Below are 18188 nucleotides of genomic sequence, written 5' to 3'. Positions count from 1 at the left end.
GTGAAGACTGAAACAAAGGCAGCATTCAATAACTCTGCCTTCTCTGTATCCTTTGTTACCAGGGCACCCGCCCCATTCAGCAGCGGGCCCACGTTTTCCCTAGTCTTCCTTTTGCTATTGATGTATTTGAAGAAGCCCTTCTTGTTGTCCTTGACATCTCTTGCCAGATTTAATTCCAAATGGGCCTTAGCCTTCCTTGTCGCATCCCTGCAAACTCTGACAACGTCCCAGCATTCCTCCCAAGTGGCCTGTCCCCTTTTCCACATTCTGTGTACTTCCTTCTTCTGTTGGAGTTTTGCCAGGAGTTCCTTGCTCATCCATGCAGGTCTCCTGCCCATTTTGCCCCCTCCCTCGTCCTGCTGGCAACACTCTTCCTAATGCAGCCCACGATACCATTGGCCCTCCTGGCCACAAGGGCACATTACTGGCTCAAAACACCATGCACAGTGTTAAATCAGTAGATATATTGACTGACTCAGTCCACTCCATAAAAGCTTCTAAACTAAGGAAGGGTAACCATGGATTCCTGCACAAACATCATCCTGGCTAGCAGTGATCATTTATGAGATGCAATCTTGAGAATAATTTTGAATAGAAACAAAGCTTTGTCCCACCTTGAGAAACACAGACTCCATCAGCATGCAACTATCCCAAACTGTTTTCTTGTAGATCTAGTTACGCTAGCAGACATCTCTGTGATACAGTTTTGATGTTCCAAGACTGGTGCCAGCATATCCTCATGTTCCATATTTGAGAAGAGAAAATAAAAATCCCAAAGTACATGCATTTGGCATGCTTGCTTGTCTTTGCTAATGCCATCTAATGCAAAGGGATATCTCCTTCAAAGGCTTAATCTGGAAGACTTTAGTCATTCACAGCTCAATAGACTGAGTAAAGCTCAGAGGTCAGAGATAAGACAGTCTCAACTAGAGCCTGTCAACTCCAGAATGATAAATGGAAGGGACTAAAACTGAGTCAAAAAAGACCATGTATAGAGAATATGGCTACATGCACATTCTTGCACAACTATATCTCTACCTAAAGACCATGCGTTAAAAGAAAAAAAAAAAGAAGAAATGAGAAATAACCTGAGCTGCCAACCACTGATTTTTTTATAAAACAATGGCTAGTAATGGGGACATCTATGTGAGTTTAAACTCTTCTTTTTGGCACTCAGATATTACAGTGACAGAGCTGGCCTAGGCAATGCAATAATTATGGGGGTATGGGGAGAGAAATGTTACTGGAAAAGAATTTTCTCCATAATTTTGACCTGAGGATCAGTGTTCTAGAGCCAGTTAAAAAACAACTCTCAACTTAATCCATGCTTAGATCATCAACTTATAACCATCCTCCCAGTCCATCCCAAGTTGCTTGCTGTTTCTCTTTAACTACTGGTTTAACTTCTACTGGTTCTACTGCCCAGCATAGCAGCATTTGGGGAATCCATACAGGTACCATAAAGTCTGCCTGAGGGCTGCCCCTGGATTTTCATTGTACATGGAAGCTTTGTGTGTGATGGAATGATCATGACAGCATCACTCCACAGGCAGTTATTACACCATTTTGTGGGGTAAAAAAATTGGAACCGTACTTTAATGAAGCCCTGAGGTAAAAGAGTTACTACAAAGCAGCTTTTCTGCAACTCTCTAGATCTTCTCAACCCTATAAGAATACAGGGCAGATGTTTGGAGTGTGTTCTGGGGCCAGAACTGCAGTCAAGAGAGAGTTTGACATAGGGGACAGTAGTATAAGTACAACCTTTATCCAAGATAAGAAGTGACAGGGTCCAGATTTCACTATTACAGACTCGTCTTCAAAATCAGGTGATATTCCAGACATTTTGGATTTGGATAAAGATCAGCAAGATTTCTCACACACAAACAGTCCTTTCACCACATGACAAAGAGCTGAATAAAGATCAGGCACAAAACTCTCTTTTTGACTCTATATTTTTTTGGCATGTTTAACACATATTGCTTTTTTTTTTTTTTTTTAAATGGAAGTCTAGTTTTTCATGTGGCCTTCCTTTAATCAATACTGTACCATCTACGATGAGATGACTCCCAATTCTGTACATATTGTTTACCTTGACTTTAACAAAGTCTTTGACACAGTCTCCAATAGTATCCATATAGTCAGATTGATGTAGTATGGACTGGATAGGTGAATGATAAGGTGGAGGGAAACTTGGCTGGACCACCTGGCTCAAAGGGTTGTGATCAGTGGTACAAAATACACTGTTGGCCAATTACTAGTTGTGTTCCCCAGGGGTTGATACTGGGGCCAATACTGGCTAATGTCTTTGTTGGTGAGCTAGATGACAGGACAGAGCGCACTCTCAGCAAGTTTGTGGATGACACCAAATGGCAGGGGGGTATGACCTCAAGGCATGAAAGGGAGGGTCAGATACCAGCATAGGGAGACACTCAAGGCATGTGAGGGGTTAAACAGAGTAGATTTAATGAAGGCCTTGCACTCCAAGCTATGTGGGGAGTCCTGGGAACCATGCAGAGGGGTCGCTGATGGGAGGCTGCTGGAGGCACAGGTCGGACACCCAGGCAGGACTCAACTTGTTGTATCCTAAGGGCCCCTTTTATCTACTAGAGCTATTTCCTTATCTCAGCTGTGCTAACTGTGAGTAGCTGCTGGCTGGGAAGCAGCTAGACATTTTTGACAAAACAGAATATGCATGCCTGGCCCTGACAGGAATTCGGTGAGTGCGTAGAGAGCACACTCTGGGGCTGCTGTCACGTACTCTGCCAGTCACCAATTCCTCACCAGGTCTCCCGCAAGTGTCCTCACTATGCTCCATCCCTGACTGACTGAGATGTGGGTCAGTGTCACCAGCGTGCGGACAAGGTTCAGACATGCCTTTCAAACATTGGCTTTACTAACAGCTGAGGCATACAAGCAACACACAGTAAATTATAACATGTATGCATACAAAACTAGTCAGCCCAGAAGACCAGGAGTATAATGCGTTTTTCCCCAAAGTCCTAAATTCAACAGCCATGATAACAGTTACCGCCAGTGGTTGTCTCATGCTGCTTCTTTAGATCCTGCATCGTGTAGTACTGGGAGTAGGCTCATCACTTTGTGGACATCAGGTTCAATGTGCTTACTGCAGTATTGCTTGCGTTCCAACTACCATCAGGGTACAGGGTCAGGACGGAGAGCAACAATGTCGTGGCTGCGCTCGGTGCATTCATCAGGTCTTGGTTCTCTGGACAAGAGTCTCCTAGAGGGAACATGGACTGGTACATTTTCCCCTTTGATTAGTACCAGGTGGGTGTCCTCTCAGGATAGTAACAGCTTTTTAATGTATAAGGCCACCCAAAAGAAAAGGGACCCCACTGAGTATTGATTGTTTCTTCCTTAAAGTATACCAGTGCCTAAGATCATACTGCACTAACAAGCACATCCTGACTGATTCCAGTTGCTGGCACTTAGCTCTCCATACATGCACACAGAATAGGGAGCCGCCTCACCCAGGAAAATAGTTAGAAATGGAGTTTAATGAGACAACAGGCCAGACTGCGCTGATCAGGCACAGGGCATGGCCAGACAAATGTACTGGCCAGCAGCCTGTTTACACATGACTGGCCCCTTTTTAATCCCTTTTGCCCCTCTCTTTTCCAGTTTGTTCCTCCCCAAACCACCTTGATCCCTCCCTTTCCCTGCCTTTGGTTTCTCTTCTAAGCATCCCATGATAAGTCCTCCTATGCAATCCCCAAATGCTCTTCCCTGCATCCCATGAAATGTCCCATACCCTTAGGCATTAACCCCTCTCAGTCTGTGAGGTGACCCAGAGAGCCTCTCCTCTTGACAGGTTGATGGGTGCCACCCCCAGCCCATAGGGCTGAGGGCTCTCCTGAGACAGGCCTGGGAGGGGCTGAGGCAGGGGCTCCCTTTCTCTCACTGGGTTATTGAGGCTCTCCAACCTGCCATGGTGCCTAGTGTTGCCAGCAGGTCGAGGGAGGTGATCCTGCCCCTCTACTCAGCCCTGGTGAGGCCTCACCTGGAGTGCTGTCTCCAGTGCTGGGCTCCCCAGTACAAGAGAGACATGGCACTCCTGGAGAGAGTCCAGCGTAGGGCTACAAAGATGATTAGAGGGCTGGAGCATCTCTCCTATGAAGAAAGGCTGAGAGAGCTGGGCCTGTTCAGCCTGGAGAAGAGAAGATTGAGAGGGGATCTCATCAACGTGTACAAGTATCCAAAGGGAAGGTGTCAAGAGGATGGGGCCAGTCTCTTCTCTGTGGTGCCCACAACAGGACAAGAGGCAACAGGCAGAAACTGAACCACAGGAAGTTCCATCTGAACATGAGGAAAAACTTCTTCACTGTGAGGGTGACAGAGCATTGGAACAGGTTGCCCAGAGAGGTAGTGGAGTCTCCTTCCCTGGAGATATTCAAAACCCACCTGGACATGATCCTGGGCAATGTGCTCTAGGTGACCCTGCTTGAGCAGGGAGGTTGGACTAGATGATCTCCAGAGGTCCCTTCCAACCTCAGCCATTCTGTATTTCTGTCTGGAGACAAGCTTCACTGCTAGAAAAATCTTGAAATTCTTAACTCGCACTCCAGTTGGAAAGGCTTCCCTCCATACTCACTGGCCCGTGCCACTTTGATTTCAAACAGTTGCTTCTGTTACAGAAACACAGAAGCAGGAGTTTAATGAAGCCATCTTACAATGGCCATAGATTGTACTTTATTTACTAAAGCAAGTTATGTACACTACACCACTGGGTATGGTCAGTGCTCCACATAGCCATGTACAACCTGTTTTTGACTACATAAGGAGCATTGCTTCAAATTCCATTTTTGCAGACTAATTGGTCTCTGCTTCCACACAGGCCACTAAAAGCTTTATATTAACTATGTTAGGGCAGAAGTTATTTACCCATAGCCTCCTTTTTTGCTGTCAATTCACTCTAGAGCATCACTAGAGGAAGGTAAGATTAAGCACCAACAAGGAACAGTAAAACTAAGCAGAAGGACATACAGGAACTCAAAGGGAGAAAAGGATACAGCAGCAACATCTGACTAAGCTATACACAGAGATAAGTTTAATGTTGACTAGAAAAAAAAACAGCAGCATGTTTCTATTTCATTGACATTTCAAGTTTGCCTCCTCCTAAACCCAGTTCAAGTGAGTCACAGAACCCCAAGTTATACTTTATTTTAAACCATCTTCTAAATGGATAGACTTCAGCTACTGAAGCCTTTGTTGATGCAAAAAGTTATATAAAGATAACTACAGAAAGACAAGAACAGATACCCTGACAACAAGATTCATGCTGTTTGTACCAAAGTGCACATAAAAATAAGCTTTGATATAAACTTTTGTATTACACAAACAGCTATTAACTAGCACTGTCACTGCATTGAAGCAGCTGTCAGAAACCTCATTTCCAGCTTGGGAATGTTATACTTGCAGAACTGTTTTCATAACCTACATGCTAGTGTAATTTGAGACAACTGCACAGTCAGATCCACAATAATCAAGTGCTTGCTCTGCAGCAGGCATAGAGTCAAAGTGTACCTAGCTACATTGCAAGACTTTTAAAAGCTTTGTAGCCTGCTTTGATGCACTTATATTGCTTGTCAAAGGCTTTTAGTTGTGCTTAAATTAAAGTTATTGCATTCATTAAGAACGATGAAGTTTCTGAACTTGACAGACAAGGCATCTTGACAACTGTAAGCCGCTGGTATTCAGACACTAAAAGAACAAAATACTTTTAAGAGGCTTCATTACACAAAATAACAGCCTATTTGTGAATAGTGTACTTTCTTCGCACTCTTGAGAAAGTTTCTTTTGACTGACTTCTTCCCCTACCCCAAAGTTAGGGATTTTGTTCTAAGACATCCTGACAGCTACAGTTGTTAAGTCACTTGTTTGGTCAGTCTGCAGAATACATACAAGCTATGTAACTTATTCAGTTTGTGTTCAGGCTGTGCCTTCTTGGCTGGAATTTTTTCCCCCCTTCACCTTTGCATTTTGTATGCCAAAGGCAAGCCAATTGTGAGTAAAAGGGACCTACCAGACAGTTGATCAGTGCATTGTTAAAAAGATAAACTATCACATCATCCAGAGATTCCTTAACTTTCTTCAGCTGTCCTTTGCTAGTAGACAAAGTTGTCAGATAATTCTTGGAAGGAAGATGCTGACTGAAAGCTCCTGTACACATCACCTGCCACTGATCCAACAGTGTAAACCTGGTCCTGAACATTCTGTGGGAGCCCCTGTATGCTCGAGATCAGCGTGAGGCAGGTGGTCTAAAGCTGCTGAGTGAGGCTCCATGCAGTAGCTAGTGCTCTTGACTCAATGTGCTGGAAACAGAGTAACACCACATTAGTATCTTGAGATTGCTGTAGCAGTTTTGCTGTGTTGATGAAAATACATCAATGAGTGAAGTAAAGGGTACACCAGGCAAAGATAAGTCCTGCTTTATTATGTGCTATAGCTTTAAGTTCAAGTTTAGCTCTCTCAAGAATACTTGAGCCTTGAAGAAATCAAGTTCCATAGAGCAGAAACATCAATAGTTTGTCCCCAGCAACAGATACACAAGCTCTTGCTTTGACTCTGAATAAGAGTCACAGCAGTAACAGATTAGTACTTCTGTTATAGCCAAGACTAGATAACCGAATTCCAGTGGGGGGGTGTCAACAAGCTCATGGGACAAACAGGATCTTTCCTCCCCATCCCCTTCCCCTTCAGAAGGGAGAGAAAAAAACCCATACAGTTTTATTATAGAAAGCCTCAGTTAACAGTTTTGGCATCACTTATTTTCATAGTTGTCACCAGCAGCTACCCTGAACTTTAACATTTGGATTCCATGTTTCTTCATGGAGTATCTTGTGCTGTTAAGATGCTGTGCAGCTTTGGGACCATGAGTTCTCACAAAAAATTACCTTGAGAAGTAATCCATCTATTTTTGGTACACTTCCATCTTTTATCTCAGCACTATACAATTCATCACTGTTGTTTTGGCCTGTATTTTTCTTCCATTCTACCCAGGATTGATATAGCATTTCCTGAGCATTAAAAAGTTTGATGGCACTAATCATGTTCTTTCTAGCATACTCAATTTGAAATACAACCAAATGAGGAAATGAAGCAAAGACTCCAAACAGTTCTTCTATTAATGGTACCCTAGCTTCCCTAGCTCTCTGTCTTCTTTAAAAAAAAGACTTTAGGATACAAGGCTTTGGAGACTAAAATAAAGCATTCATTTTCTTCAAATGAAATAGACCTAGAAGCAATTTCAAGACATTATCTAGCCCGCCCCAATTATCTCTAAACTCTCCAGTCTACAGCTTCAAATACTTGTGCAGGACAGAGGGTCAGATCCTAGAAGTAGTTTCTCCTGTACAGAAAGGCATGTTAAAGTCAGACTACTGAAGAGTTCAGGAGTGCTCATATACCCACAGCAAGAGGCAGAGCAAAACTATAAAGAATCCTACAGCTCCATTAAAAGCATTGAAACATTCCTAAGTTGCAGGAGACTTCCTTTAAAGTTCACAAGTATTCTACATGGAAAATGACCCTCTAACAGGAATTAAGCAAGTAATTCTTAATTTTGCAATTTAAGAACTACAGAATTGCTGGTTAGCTTACAGCCCAGCCAGATTTAGGACTTCCCTAGAAGGGAGGGGAAGGTCTCAATGAGGTAATATTTAGAAATACTGGATATAATTTAACAATGAGTTTGGTTCCCCAACCTCCCATATAACTCAGCTTTTTTGTATTTTGAAATTACACCAATATTTGTTCTTTATACCCCAAGTCAAATATTAAGTTTACCAGATTAACAGTGTAGCTGAGCTGAGAGATTGTCTCCTGGGTTCTGTGCTTAGCATCTCTAGCCTTGTTTAAGGCCTGTTGGTAGGTATGCACACATACCTTTGAAGACAGTGATCCTAGTCTAATATAGTAGCTTGGCTTCTGAACTCCAACTTCAAATCCTTCAGTGTTTGCAACTTCTTTCTCTAGATAAGTAGAGAGGAAAAAATACAAGTCAACAGGATAAAGCTCAGAGGCTTGAGACAAAGGTTCAGTTGCTTGGCAGTAACTGCATGCTAGACACCAGTAGTGCTCCAGGATCTGGGTAGGAAAAAAGCCTATGTATTTTGAATCCCTTACTCACTTGGCAAGGAAGGAATATGGAAGAAATCATTATAGCCAGCAAGGCAAGGAGCAGCTTGTGAATATTATATCAGTACTTGAACACTCTCTTCCACCCCGCAACTGATAAATGGATGACTGCTCGTCTCTAACTCAAGCATTCCAACAGCATCAAGCCTTGAACTGGACAGTCTTGCCTAGCTCCTCTTCTGTATGTGAAAGATACTGATCTACAAGAATCTGACTTGCCGAGTGCACTATCCATTCCACAGCTCACCATTTGTGCTGCACAACTTTCCAGGAGAGCATTAATGCTGCCGCTGACAACTGACTTGGTCATTTCTACACTGCCTTGTATTGCTTCTTTAGTCTTGCCCACAACTCCAGTGACTGTGTGGGCAAGTTTTCTTGGCACCAGTCACAATGGTTCTTACAGCTCCTCTGGCTCCAGCAACTGCATCCTTGGCATTGGCAACAACCTGCCAAAAGAAAGAGGTTGATTCACTAGAAATATCTGTTATGAAGAACTACATAATCCAGAAAGCATAAGTTTGCTAAAGCTTGTACAAGTCCCATTTCTTTAGAGAGTATTTTGTATTGAAAACAGAAGCAGGGCAAAACAAAACATGATTGTCATGTAGTCTTTAGCCTAAAACTCTTGCATGAAGATATTTTAGTCACTCCTTGTCTCACACTGAGCAGGAAGGTTGGGGGCAGGGGTGAAGGGTCCAAATTTCAGGTGTCTACCAGTGAACTGGAGCTACAGCTATATCAAGTGGTAAGGTAATAAGAAATTGAGGCAAAACACCACCACCACCACAAAATACAAAAGCCTCAGACAAAAAACGCAAGCACCCCTCCAAACACACCAAAAGACTCTAAAAGGTTACAAGCCATGCTAGAGAACGATCCTCAACTGCCTCATTACAGTGCTTCAACCTGTGCTTCAAACAAGATCAATTGAATCCCCCCCCTCCCTTTTGCATTTCAGTGATAATAAACACTGAATGAGGAAGAGTCTAACTGTTCTACTTCACATAACAGCACAGAAATTAACTTACCTTGTTGGTGGGTTGATACAGTATAGGCAGCTTATCTTCAATTTTATCCAGACCTATACATGCATAATTGTTAGCAACTGCAACTAGAAGTGAATTGAGAATGATTAATCTTGTCCTTGGTGCTAGTACTTCCTGTTGAAGCAGAGCTTGCTATAACACATTTAAATAGTTTCCTCCTCTCTAAAAATAAGGTTTGAAGTAGCATAGCCCTACAACAAGGCAAGCTTCAGGAATACTAATCAAGCATTTGCAAGGAGTAATGTATCTGAAAAGGTGTGCGTACGTGCACACACATACAAACTTCAGGGCAGCAAAACATCTGGCCATCTGCCAGTTCACAGAAACAGGCTCTAACTTAGAACACTTAGCCTTACAATGTAGTTGCAAAGCTCTTAAACAAGTCATTCACAGAAGCAAGCAAAAAGGAAGTATAAAGTAGCATTCAAAACCCAGTGAAGGACTGGATGAAGGATTGAAGGATGCAAGCAAGAGACCTGCACGGATGAGCAAGGAACTCCTGGCAAAACTCCAACAGAAGGAGGAAGCACACAGAATGTGGAAAAGCGGACAGGCCACTTGGGAGGAATACAGGGACGTTGTCAGAGTGTGCAGGGATGCAACAAGGAAGGCTAAGGCCCAGTTGGAATTAAATCTGGCAAGGGATGTCAAGGACAACAAGAAGTGCTTCTTCAAATACATCAGTAGCAAAAGGAAGACTAGGGAAAATGTGGGCCCGCTGCTGAATGGGGCAGGTGCCCTGGTGACGAAGGATACAGAGAAGGCAGAGTTGCTGAATGCCTTCTTTGCTTCAGTCTTCACTGCTAAGGCCAGTCCTCAGGAATTCCAGACCTTGGAGACAAGAGAGGAAGGCTGGAGAAAGGAAGACTCTCCCTTGGTGGAGGAGGATCAGGTTAGAGATATTTTGTCCAAACTTGACACCCACAAGTCCATGGGCCCTGATGGGATGCACCCACGAGTGCTGAGGGAGCTGGCGGATGTTCTTGCTAGGCCACTCTCCACCATCTCGGAAAGGTCCTGGAGATCAGGAGAGGTGCCTGAGGACTGGAAGGAAGCCAGTGTCACCCCAGTCTTCAAAAAGGGCAAGAAGGAGGAACTACAGGCCTGTCAGCCTCACCTCCATCCCTGGAAAGGTGATGGAGCAGCTCCTCCTCGAGGTCATCACTAAGCATCTGGAGGACACGAAGGTGATCAGGAGTAGTCAGCATGGATTCACCAAGTGGAAATCATGCTTGACCAATCTGATAGCCTTCCATGATGGAATGACTGGCTGGGTAGATGAGGGCAGAGCAGTGGATGCTGTCTCCCTGGACTTCAGCAAGGCTTTTGACACTGTCTCCCATCACATCCTTGTAGGTAAGCTCAGGAAGTGTGGGCTAGACGAGTGGACAGCGAGGTGGATTGAGAACTGGCTGGATGGCCGAGCTCAGAGGGTTGTGGTGAATGGCGCAGAGTCAAGCTGGAGGCCTGTAGCTAGTGGTGTCCCCCAGGGGTCAGTCCTGGGTCCAGCCTTGTTCAATGTATTCCTCAATGACCTGGAGGAAGGGACAGAGTGCACCCTCAGCAAGTTTGCTGATGATACTAAACTGGGGGGAGAGGCTGACACACCAGAAGACTGTGCTGCCATTCAGAGGGACCTGGACAGGCTGGAGAGCTGGGCAGAGAGGAACCTCATGGAGTTCAACCAAGGCAAGTGCAGGGTCCTGCCCCTAGGGAGGAATAACCCCAGGCACCAGTACAGGCTGGGGGCTGACCTGCTGGAAAGCAGCTCTGCAGAGAAGGACCTGGGAGTGCTGGTGGACAACAAGTTAAACATGAGCCAGCAATGTGCCCTTGTGGCCAAGAAGGCCAAGGGTATCCTGGGCTGCATTAGGCAGAGTGTTGCCAGCAGGTCGAGGGAGGTGATCCTGCCCCTCTACTCAGCCCTGGTGAGGCCCCACCTGGAGTCCTGTGTCCAGTTCTGGGCTCCCCAGGACAAGAGAGACATGGAGCTACTGGAGAGAGTCCAGCGGAGGGCTACAAAGATGAGGGGACTGGCGCACCTCTCCTATGAAGAAAGGCTGAGAGAGCTGGGCCTGTTCAGCCTGGAGAAGAGAAGACTGAGAGGCAATCTCATAAACGTGTACAAGTATCTGAAGGGGGAGTGTCAAGAGGATTGAGGCCAGCCTCTTCTCCGTGGTGCCCAGCAACAGGACAAGAGGCAATGGGCAGAAACTGAACCACAGGGAGTTCCATCTGAACCTGAGAAAAAACTTCTTCACTGTGAGGGTGACAGAGCACTGGAACAGGTTGCCCAGAGAGGTGGTGGAGTCTCCTTCGCTGGAGATATTCAAAACCCGTCTGGACGCGATCCTGGGCAATGTGCTCTAGAGGACCCTGCTTGAGCAGGGAGGTTGGACTAGATGATCTCCAGAGGTCCCTTCCAACCTAAACGATTCTGTGATTCTGTTATTCTTCGCCATGAAGTTGGCGTCGTACTTCATAGGGCTTAACACACCGAGTAGGGAATCAACAAGGCTGGGTACCTGTAGAAACACAAGCATAACCCCTCCCCCAAGTTATCAGGGAAAAAGGTCCTTTCCATTGGCCAGAGTCCAGATCATGGGCTATAACCTGTGCTTGTCCTGAGGGAAGAAGGTGTGAAAAAGAGTTAAAACAGGAGGCAACAGGCGTCTGCTCATCACAGACCCAATTCAAAAAGTTAAGGACATACAAGGCCTTTGCCACTCTCTTGAGGAGTCCCATACCCCTTGGTTCCCCCTTTTTGTTTTGAGAGCATTTGTTTCAAAGTGCTATGGGCACGTTCAATCAAAGCTTGTCCAGTAGGGTTGTGTGGAATACCAGTTAGATGTTGGATTCCCCAGGCTTGAAGAAAAGAACGAATTTTCAGAGACATACGTGGGACCATTATCAGTCTTAATGGTATGATGCACACCCATAAAAGCAAAAGCTTGCATCCAGTGAGCGTAGACATCCCAAGCGCACTCTCCGCGATGAACACTGGCAAACAGTAAATTAGAATAGGTATCCAGAGAAACACGGACAAAGCAAAAAACAAAGTCTGCAATGTGAGTAACATCTGTCTGCCACAAATCTTGAGAGAATAGACCTTGAGGGTTAGTACTGTACAAGGGCTGTAAAAAATGATGTTGACAAGAACAGGACCGAACAAGAGCGAGCCTGTTCTTTCGTAAGGTGAAATTGGCGTTGTAACACCGTGGCATTCTGATGCTAAAAATCATGTGAAAGTTGGGCCTGCTGTAAAGTACTAGGCATTAGCGCCAGCACTGTCAAGGTGTCAGCTCACTGATTGCCTTCAACAAGAGGGCCCAACAATAAAGTATGGGCCTACAAATGCATGATAAAATATGAATGTTTGTGCCCGACAAGAAATTGAGTAAAGAGGAGAAAAGGGAGTATATACAAGAATTGTCTCCTTAAGGATAGCATACTCGGCATGTTGAACGAGGCCGACTACATATTGACTGTCAGACACAATATTTAACTCTTGTGAGGGCCATAAAGAAAAACACATACTACAGCAGACAGCTCAACTATTTGAGTCGAGCCTTCAACATGATGCACATCAGAATGCCACTGTGCATTGTCCTGTCAGACAACAGCCTTGCCAGTCTTCTGAGCCGTCTGTAAAGACTGTTAAGGCATGTGGTAACGGCATTAGACTGAGTAGTGGTCATTGTAGAAGGGATACGGAATCAAAAAACTGCAGAAGAACATTTTTAAGCCAGTGTAATTGAATTTGGCCTGTAAAACCTGCCAAAGCACTAGCAAAGGCATCACTGAACTGTAACAAATGTTGTAAATATACAGTAGTCATGCATAAGTAAATCCTGTCAGGATCCTGACCTAATAGTTGCCGGGTACAGACACAACCTTTCCCTATGAGCAGAGCTAATTGCTCATCCAATGGGAGAGGGGTTTTTGTAGCATTATGTGGGAGAAATATCCATTTGAGTTTACACAGTTGATCCTCTGCCAACTGGCCAATAAGAGCAGTAAAGGGTTTCTGCTTAGTGAAAACAAAAACCAAAATTGGTGCATTTAATATGAAGCGATCAACAGTGTTTATCTGGAGCTTTGCTGTAACTAATTGTAAGGATTTATAAGCTTCGTCTGTCAACTTTCGTGTTGACACAGGGTTGGGATCACCTTTTAACAATTTAAACAATGGACTAAGATCTGCAGTAGAGATTCCTAAAGCCGGGTGTACCCAGTTAATCGTGCCTAACAAACACTGTAAATCATGTAAAGTATTAATATTGGTTTTGAGGCTAACAGGTTGAGGCCTAGCAGTAGTGTTATCCACGATCCACCCCAAATAGTGCCACAGACTTACTAGTTGTATTTTCTCTGGAGCAATAACCAAAGAGTGTTCTACTAGACTTTTTTGAACCTGTTGAGACAATAAACACAGAAGAGTAACATTTGAAGCTGCCAATAAAATATCAACCATGTAATGATAAAGGAGTTGCCAAATTTCTTTCTTACCAGGGCAAGGGCCTGAGCTACATACCACTGAGATTGTGGGACTATTTTTCATACCCTGTGGCAAAACTGTCCAATGAAACCTCTGGCTAGGTTCGCTCATATTGAGGGAAGGGACAGAAAAAGCAAAATGAGTCGCATCAGCAGGATGGATTGGAATGGTAAAAACAGTCTTTTAAGTCCATAACCATTAAGGGCCATTCTCTTGGAATGGTCGCAGGGGAAGGGACACCTTGTTGTAAAGGTCCCATATCTTCTAAAACAGCATTAATCACCCATAAATCCTGGAGTACACACCATTTGGCTGATTTTTTTTTTAAATCACAAACACCGGGGTATTCCATGGACTATGAGAAGGGACTATATGGCCTAACCATAATTGCTCATCAACCAATTCTTTTAAATGGTGCAGCTTTTCCCATGTTAGGGGCCACTGACCCACAAATACAATTTTGCAAAACCATTCCCCATTGCGTTAAAACATCCCAACCCCATAGCATAATTGGTACAGGTAACACAAGGTTTGACATTTGCCATTCTCTGTTCAGGGCTGGATATAGTGACAAATTTGATACTCTGCTGTGGGGTTATCAGGCTGCTGACACCAGTTACTGTCATTACCGCAGGAGACAATGTCCAATCAGTAGGCCAATTGGTTTCTGCAATAATAGTAATGTCCACCCCTGTGTCAAGTAGACCTTGAATAGAAGTCACCTGCTGTGTAGATGAATGCTGTATCTGACACAGAGTTATCAGCCATTGAGATGTTATAGTAGAAGCCCAGAAAATTTGAGGAAGTCCAGTGGATCCAAAGCCTGCTGTTCCCCAATCCTTTTTAATGGGCTCGTGCCTTGCCAAATTATAAATGGTGGGAAAACACACTAATTAAGCAATGCAGGGTTTTTTCAGGGATAAAACAAGGAGGATTAGGGGTCCACATTATAATTTTAATCTCCCCTGTATAATCAGCATCAATAACCCCTGGCAAGACAAAACTCCCATCAGGGTAGTGGATGATCACCCCAGAAGAGCATTCCCTTCTGGTAAAGGACCACACTCCCATAGAAACAGCTACAGGTTTTGTATCTATGAGGCAAACAGATTGGGAGGTGGCCAAGTCCCAGCCGGCACTCCCGCTTGCACCAGCTCGCAAGGTGGAGTGAAGACATTGCTGTTGCCGACCCACATTCCTGATGCTGAGGGGGGATTTATTGTCAGAGCGCCCCTGCCCGTGGTGCTCCTCTTCCTGTTTCCCCGATTGTTGTGCACTTCGGAGTGGCATACCAGCTTTAACATCATGTCAACCCTTCTTACATCAAGGGCAGTTTAAGAGGACTTTGGGGGAAAAATTCTCATATGTCCAACATCACCACATGAAAAACACCTAATCCCAAGCATTCAGCACTGCAAAGGTGGTAGACAAAGCTGACAGTTGGTAAGTCTGTGTTCCTACAACATTACACACTTCTACCATTTCTGGAATTCCTGCAGTGGGTTTCGCTGCTATCAGAGCATCAAGCACTTTCTTGCCATCTATATTAGCATTTGCAATTACCATTTGTTTTAACAGAATTGCATGAGCCTCTGAATTGTCCACTTGCCTTTCTAGTGCAGTACTAAGGTGGTCCACAAACTGCATGTAGCTTTCAGTAGCGCCCTGCTTGACCATTGCAAATGACTCAAATCCTTTCCCACTTTCATCAGGGATGTTTAACAAGGCTTTTAATGCCTCTCCTTGGCTTTGCACCAACACCTCTCAAACAAGACACAGCTGCACTGTCTGTTCCTGATAGGGACCCTCTCCCAAAAGGACCACAGGACCCACTGCATACAGTGGATCCCCTGGCTGCCGATCTAAATTAGCTGTAGCTGCTTGATTGCAATTATTCTGCCACACCTGTTGCCATAACATATACTGCATGGGGGTCAACAAAAGCTGAGCCAGCATACAGTCATTAGGTGTTAAAATATTATTAAAAACCAATTGTATCAAGCCTCAAGCATAGGGAGAGTTCAGTCCTGAGTCCTTGATAGTATGTCGCAGCTCCTTTATTAAAACTAAAATTAGTTAAATCAGGTGGGGGCTTGCCCCTCTCACAGGAGAGCAGGCATTGTGAGGGCTTGAAGGCATTCAGTCTCCTTCTGCCAGTGTCTGCGCTTGCATGTCTTTCCACCGATCTACTGCAGGTACAGGCACAACCGGCATTGATATAACAGGTCCGGGAGTTTGCGGATGGCATAAATCTGTTTTTGTTTCAGAGTCTACAGAGCCAGGGTTAAATGAGTCCACAGATTCACTGCTCTCTGCACAGGAGGAGCAGAAGGTGTCTCAGCCACCTTCTGCATACTTCCCTGTTGATTCTGATCTAACACATTAAAAATAAGTCACCAGGTCGTTAACAAGGGGCAACGGGATCATCTGAGGTTGCAGCATTCCACAAACACACCCCAATGGTATCCCAAGTCTCCTTACTATATATGTTACTTGTATCAGCTTCTTTAACATACGCAGAGACCCAAATTAAAAGCTCCTTTCATTTCTCTGCCTTTACAGCTACATGCTGCTTTTCTAAACAGCTCTACATAACCTTGTAGACAGATTTATATTCTACTGATACAGAATTCCCCATGTTCCCAGCTGCTTACCTTCCATGAAGGCAATTGAAAAACTTGCTGCAGCCTCTATCGAGTTCAGCTGGGCTCCCCACCAGATTTCTCTCTTCAAGTCCTGATTCTCTCTTCAGGTCCCTGTTTACTCTTCAAGTCCCCGTTCAGACACCATTTCTGGGTATTGAAGACACAAACCTTGCGTGTAGTGAAGCAAGATTGTTTATTTTATATTCCATCCTCTTATATACCTTATTGTGTGAGAACATACACCTTGTCATGTGAGAATATAGCTGTGTTTACAGATTAAAGTTACTTGTTATTTTGCTACATTGCTACAAGCCGCGCTCTGCATCAAGAGTCTCCTCTCACATCCTTGCCCAGCTCATGCACCCCCCCATCCGTCTTGGCACTGACTCAAGTCTTCAGTGCACTTTCCCAGGGCTTGTGGCACTGAGAAAATACTTTGCTGCGGCTCCCAGTCGTCTTCTGGTACACATCGCCCCCGACATTGCTTTAGACAAATGCATTAACATCCTTGTCTTACTCTGTGGCTCCAGTTTCTGGATGATAGGCATAGCACTTGTCACAGCTACTGAAGTAATTGTCTTCACTCCTTTTTCAGCTATCTCACATACTGATTTCAGGTGAGGATTGTTTTGTGGTGACATAAGCTGTGGACACCATACTGTAGGTGGAGCTCACCAATGGAAGGTTGGCAACCCTTGATATAAACATTTGTTTAAGGAAAAAGATGCTGGTTAACTCCTATTTTTCTTGACTACACATGAAAGACTACTGGATTAAATTTGACATACCTGCTGTAGATTAATTGCTACTAATGTCATTTTTCAGATCTTGAATCTTATGCAGACTATAAAAGAAACACCAGAATTCAATCATAATCACATCTTCCATTCAATCATTACCCTTTGAAATCAACAATCCTTCTGTAATCAACCCCATGGTTTTGCATCCAAGTTAAGTGCCTTGTGAAAGCAACACAACTGGGGGTCCCATCTCAAGTGCCTATACACAAGGACTTGAAGACAAAACCTAAATCATACAAAGTAGCTTGGCTTTTGAACTCAAACTTCAAATCCTTCAACTTTTACAGCCTCTTTTTTCTAGATATGTAGAGAAACAATATGGACCAGTGATAAAAAGCTTAAAGGCTTGAGACAAAGCCTCACAGAGAAGATACTAACAGCTTTCCCCATATAAGCCCCACAGAAGGGGAGGGAAAATAGATAATATAGTCCTAATTAAGGAGAACATGCAAGTATCCAGAAGCATGCTATCATGCTACAGGCTAATCTAAATCTGCAAGAAGCACTTTTTGCTTTGATGGTTTCATGCACCTCTAAACTAAAAAACCACCTACATGTAATCAAGGTTACAGAAAGACACTCTAAAGGTCAGGCCTTTAAAGAATTACAGAGCCTAGATGCTGAAGTTTTATACTTGCTTCATTTGTCTGAGGGTCTGACCAGCAGTTTCCTATTTCACATGTATAACTATATTACTACAGATAGAGTATTAGTTTTCTGCTTGAAGGTCAGGTACAACACCCCCCCACACACACACACTGATAGATGGAGAATGAGGACAGTCACATAGTGAAATTTCAGGGGCATGCTTGCACATTTGTACCAGACAAAAATACCATAATACTGATCTTATTACAAAGCTACTACTTTCCACAGATGAAACATAACATGCAATGGGATAGGAGGTTATAGGAATAATAAGTTTTCTTTCCAGCTGTCAAGTATCAAAAGAACTCCTTGAAAGTCAGCTTCACCTGATGTGATGGAACCTTTCCTCATATAGTATTATGAGTCACACACTTAAAGCACAAGCCAAGTT

At 44.1% G+C, this 18188-nt stretch overlaps 1 pseudogene; it reads right to left on the bottom strand.

Annotated features, from left to right (window-relative positions):
• Nucleotides 1–4550: 4550 nt before the first annotated feature.
• LOC104145902 (perilipin-2-like) lies at nt 4551–17057 on the bottom strand (annotated as a pseudogene).
• Nucleotides 17058–18188: the final 1131 nt, after the last annotated feature.

This window comes from Struthio camelus, chromosome W (assembly GCF_040807025.1).
Source record: "Struthio camelus isolate bStrCam1 chromosome W, bStrCam1.hap1, whole genome shotgun sequence".
Taxonomy (NCBI): Eukaryota; Metazoa; Chordata; class Aves; order Struthioniformes; family Struthionidae; genus Struthio; species Struthio camelus.
This window is presented reverse-complemented; position numbering and strand designations above follow the sequence as displayed.